This window comes from Ixodes scapularis, unplaced genomic scaffold, assembly GCF_016920785.2.
Source record: "Ixodes scapularis isolate PalLabHiFi unplaced genomic scaffold, ASM1692078v2 PGA_scaffold11__112_contigs__length_91849675, whole genome shotgun sequence".
NCBI classification, from domain to species: domain Eukaryota; kingdom Metazoa; phylum Arthropoda; class Arachnida; order Ixodida; family Ixodidae; genus Ixodes; species Ixodes scapularis.
In genome coordinates this window covers 73,975,695-73,981,694 of record NW_024609837.1, presented here as the reverse complement: position 1 = coordinate 73,981,694, position 6,000 = coordinate 73,975,695, and positions in this window count along the sequence as shown.

Sequence of the window (6,000 nt, the reverse complement as noted above, 5' to 3'; positions counted from 1 at the left end):
ACTGCCAACAAATGTTAAATTATTAATATATAACTCCTTGTTCTATTCCCATTTAATTTACGGCCACCTAGTCTGGGGTAAGACGACAATAGCAAATCTTGATAAAATAAATATTTTGCAAAAAAAAAAGCCGTGAGGGCAATCACGAATGTAGATTTTGATCATCCTACAGCCAATCTATTCAAGAAGTTTCACATTATTAGTATATATTCTCTCTACGACTACAGACTTTCCACTACTCTAAAAGTGGAAGAAATTAGAAATACTAGCTTTCTAGTGAGCCTTGGACGCCTTTCCCAATATGTTCATCCTTATCCTACTCGTTCTGCGAGCTGTTGGGAGGTGGTCACTCCCAGAACGAACTACGGAACACAAATGCTCAGATACACTATTCCGAAATTATTAAATTTATTTCCCGAAAAAAACTTCGAGTGGGAGAAATTATCTGTCAAGGATATTCGGACCCTTCTGTTTGATGTCGATCGTGTGCATAAATCCTTTTCTCCTGTTTTTTATTAGTTATGTCGCGATTGTATCACGTTTCTTTTTTCTTTCTTCAAAAGCTAGAAAGTGACAAAAGTTAACAATCCTGTGAATCAGCCTTAACAAAGTGTGTGATGACGAAGGTCTTTTCTGCTATTCTTTCTATAGCTTGTGCTCTGTATGTATTTTATACTGTGAGTATCACGCTGCTCTGCTGCTTGTAGGCGGTTGGGGACCTCGTCAAGCTGTTTTCTACAGCTTTTTGTCTCTGGTCGCCACCATAAAAATCTTATGGTGAAATAAACGATTATTACATATTACATATCAGATGACGTCTGATGGTCCATCACGTTCCATCAAGGCTGCTGACTGGCAGTCAGTGTCCCAAATTACGTATCTTGATGGAATTTTCAATAGGGATTCCCCGATAATTTCCGCGTGAAAACAAGGACCTTGCCGGACGAGGAACCAGAAGTCGTCTACGACACTTCCTCATGAATCATTTGAAGGGACATGCACGGTTTTTGCACCTCTTGTCCAAAGTTAAATCGTCTGGACAAAGAGAAGTCCTTCTTCGTGACGTCAAAAAGGGACATCTAAACATCATTCGCGAAATTTGCTTAAACCTTTGCACAGGAAACGTTCCACTCACACCAATTATAAAAAGGAAGGTAAAGAGGTTTTTACCCGTCATAAGATCATTGGGAAACCGAAAGAAAGGTCACGAGAATATAAAAAGGGTATTGATACAAAATGGAGGCTTTTTACCATTGATCCTTCCGGCTCTCTTGGGTCTGTTATCTACGCTCGGAGTAAGAGCTATCGCCAAGGCCATCGGAGTGTGAAAATGTAGAAATACCATCTCATACCTTACAAAGAAGAGCATATTGCTGATATTTTAACAATAGACAGGGAAGCGGATGACGTCAAACTGAAAAAAATTATTCAGACGCTTCATAAAAGTTTACGTCCGTACAATCCCGATATTAACAACGTCAGGCATCAGGAAATGATTCCCTTTACGAGAGAACAAATGTCGCAGATGAATGATGTCACGGAAGATCGCGACATCGATGCAGTCGTCTATATTTTGAGCGAAACCTTTAGGGAAAAAGGTCGATCACTTCTAAGTTTGTTAAAACCGGTGATTGCATGGGACCCACACACGTTAGAGATTATAATTGACGAGAAGCCTTTCCATGAGTCAAATATCATTGATATGGTTTCTTACCTAATTTCGCGAGAGAAACAGATGCCAGTTCCCATTCATTTCGAACGTGTCGCGACGCTATTGGTCAGACAAAATCTGAAGACGAGCATCGTAAACTACGATCGCTTTAAAGGAAGAGTGGTCAAAGCAGGATCGACCAGTCGACCAGGATCCTCCTCTCCGAACATTTCGCCGAAGCGTTCCTCGGAGCAGCAAGAATCATCATCATCGCCGCACCCACCTTCGTCCTCCGCTGTTGCTGCTGCAGATGCTTGTGCTGATCCTGCTCCACGGACATCTAAACGAGTGCTCAATAAGGCGTGGAAGATATTTTAGACGAAGATTACTTCAACGACGAGCTAATTTTTTCCTCATTTCCTCCTCGTCAAAGAAAGAAGGTTCAGGGGCTCTTGGAGAGCATTTCGTCGGTGATGGCCTACACCCCCGATGGAAAGTTGGTTGTTCACGGTAAGAGGATCGAGGAATTCAACATAATCGATCTACTACGCTACGAGCACTACAATAGACAACCTTCCAGGGTGAGAGGTGCAGTATCCGCCGTAATTAATAACTTCCTGGACCTGTCAGCCTTTCGCGCTCAGTCTTACCGGTGGAAGTCGAGATGCCGTCTTCAGAGAAGGAAAGCAAAGCGGTCTACTACAGAGCAGCCCATCCCGTATCCTTCGGTGGAGTGAATAGACTCGCCAGACATACGGGACGAAGAACGGCGGAAAAGTTTTTAGAGGGATCCGACGCTTACACCTTGTTTAGGGAAACTAAACGCCCACGTCTATACCGCAAAACGCTGTCCCTGGGACTTTGTGACGTCTATCAGGCGAACCTTGTGAAAATCCAAAAAATTGCCAAATATAATGATGGAAAAAAAGATACATTTCGTTTGTGATCATTACAATTTCTCGATTTCTCTCCACCGTTCCGATCGCTCGAAAGACGGGAGAAGAGGTCGTGAGAGCGCTTAAAATCGTCTTTCGTAGGATGAAGAAAAGTAGGCTTCTATGCACGGACCACGGCCGTGAGTTTTACGGGAAATCAGTCGTGTCATATCTGAATAAGAAGGGAGTTAAATTGGATTCTGTGTTTTCAAAGCAAAAGGCTTCCATAGTAGAACGCGTGCAAAAAACCATTATGAGTCGGATCTATAAATGCTTTGAGTATGCAAGAACGAGGCGGTTAATAGAGATCCTTCCCAAAATCGTAAAATCCTACAACCACAGCTACCACCGAACGCTGGGTGATCGACCCATGACGTCACCGAGGAGAATCGGACAGATTTCTTTCTTCACCTTTTCCCTTCTCCGTCGGGAGCACTCAAGAGACTGAAATTTCGGATCGGGGACCATCTCCGCATACCCAAAGAACGACACCTTCTTTTAAAAAAGTACAAACAGTCCTTCACAGATGAGGTATTTATCGTCGACAGAATCCGACTAGGTGTTCCCACAACATATTACCTCGTCGACATGGTGAGAAAAGAGCTCGTTCTCGGTTCCTTCTACGAAGCTGAGTTACAACGTGTTTCCAACCCCGAAAACAAGGCCTGGATCATCGAGAAGATTTTGAGAAAATGACGTGCGCCTGATCTCCAATACCTTGTGAAATGGAGAGGCTATGATTCCTCTCACAACAGTTGGGCTGCGGCAGGTGATTTTGAAAATAAACAAAATAAAAAAAAAATATGTATACGATGTTGTTCTTCACACTGCAATGAGTCGTTTCAATAGACTCTGCAGGTTTGTTTGAGACACACATACGTAGAGTGTGTTATTACTCTTTATTCAAGAAGTCCAAGAGACGCAATGTTGCCTCGTGATCTAAATTTATCCCATACATCGAGGGTTTACCACCGAACACTCGTCTAATTTGATACATATTGAATGGACACCGACGAAGATAGATCGACTCACTTATATTGCAACTGTCTTCGCACTGTAGGTCATGTTTCCGGAAGACACGAACGTCGGCCTCGTGAAGACATTGTTTTAGGTTGCGAGTCTGCTTTTTGTCCAAGTGTACGCCAATTTTCTCGGGATAGTACACTTTCATCCAGCCTCCAGGCACGTATAGCCAAAACCGAGTCTGAACATCGATGAACTTTGATGTCTTCCGTCAAACTTCTCTCGAGTGTGCAGTGGCCGTAAGGGTTTGGTTGAGACGTGGCAAGTCCAAAGACAATAATGTAGATGATTGGCAGGGAAAGCACGATGGCAGCTATTTGATGCATGCCGATCGGTCGTGTCACTTCCACAACTAATGTGCGGAGTCTTTTTGGAGAATATATATATATATATATATATATATATATAATATATATAAAGAGAAATGCCTTAGGCTGATTGGTGTGGCGACACCGCACAAATGACGCGACTAGCCGCACGACTCGCGACATCTTGTGGGAATATCACCAACCGCACTGCACATAGCGCCATCCAGCGGCGTGTCCCCACACTTTCCCACGAGTCAACGAGGTAGGCAGGGAGTACGCTGATTGGTGTGGCGACGGCGACCTCAAGCGCCACCTTGTGGAAGCATCACCAACTATAAACTGAACTTGACAGACCGTAACAGAGCGGCAAACCCTAGCACTACCCACCATTGCACACAAAGTCTAAGTATGAAATATTCACTTTCCTTTGTGGCGCAGAGGTACCGCGTCGGGCTAGTGAACGAAAGGTCGCTGGTTCGAAACCGGCCGATCTAAAAGTATTTTAAAAGCCTTTTTCGGAGTAATTAGAATTCGCAGTTGTCATTCGCAGACAACCACGCATTTAGATATCCGAATAGATAGGATCGATGTGAGAAGACACTTACATAAACCGCATATCGATTCCATAGATAGTATCGATGTCAGAAACCACCACCCCGATATCGGGGACATATCGATATCAGAAACACATGTTTTAATATTGATTGATTCTTGGGCTGATCGCGTAAACTTTTACTACTGCTGTGGTTGTTGCAGCAGCAAGTGAGTTGGGCTGTTGCCGTTGGTTAGTGATACGAGCCGGACGACGTGGCAGAGAGCGGTGCAGAAGAAAGCCTGCGCAAACCACGCAGGGAGTTGACGGCGAAGTCAGGCATTGGAGCAATGCGGCAGCAGGGAAAGGGCACAACGATGCGTTCGTGCTGTGCATCCAATGCGGAGTGGGCTCCGTCGCAGCTCGGGCTCCAGGGGAAATGGCGGTCAGCTGTGGGACCGATGCACCGTCGCACCGAGCGGAGGGAAAAGCACCACCAACGATAAGGAGGCCCTGGTCGGTTAGCGAAGTGTCTTGTCAAGAACAGTGTGGTCCGCCGTGACTTGCCATGTCCCAGCGTGGCGCAGTGCGGCACGCCTCACATGTTGTGGCAGCACGCGACCGCGCCAGGCCAGCCGCCCCGGCAGCACAACTGCCGGGGCGACACCAGCGGCTGTGGCAGTGGTGGAAAAAACCAAAGAACGTTGACTTGCCGAGCCGGTAGGGTGAGCGAGGTGGTCGGAGCCCGTTGCTGGGAGATGCCGGCGGCAGACGCAACGGGGCAGAGGCAGTGTCGGAGGATCATAATGCAGGGGCCGAGGGTGATGTGCTCTAGCATAACCGTCGAAATCCCAACCCGTTGCCGTGTCCCGTGCCGCGGAAAGCGTGGCAAGCCCAAAGACAGGATGGCAGGTGCTCGGAGCCGATCATCACGCGCTACCAATATGTAGCGCGTTTGATGTTGTGGACGGAAGAGATGGTGCGACCGACTCCGAGCTAAGGCGAAAACGTTCTGTTTATTCTAAAAAATAGATGAGAGGGACATATGCACAGTGTTAAAGGAAGAAGATAAAGAGCAAGTTGTCAAAAGCATAAGGAGTCAATCCAAAATGTACCTATGTTTAAAATTTTTCCTAAAGGGCCATAAAGTGGAGATGCCTCTCAGAGTGGTTGTAAACGAAAACGGAACGTAGCAAAAAGTTGTGTCTAAGTTTCTGCAGCATGGGTTAGGTCAGGTCAGTTTAGACAAATCCTTATCGCTCCTTAACCAAATCCTTAACACAGAAGAACTCATTCAGATCTTAGAACACAACCATGGGAGGAAGAGCGGTATTCTCCATGGATATAAAAGATTTGTATTATTCTCTGGAGAAGAAGCGGCTGATAAATGCCGTGAAGGAGGTGCTAGAGTTGAATCTGGTAAAGTTTCAATCAGGATCGGGCGTAACAGTGGAAAGCTTCCTTACCGTGTTAGATCTCTATTTAAAGTGAACAGTCCTTGAATATAATAATCGAAAATACATCCAGAAAGAGGGTGTATGCATAGGCTTG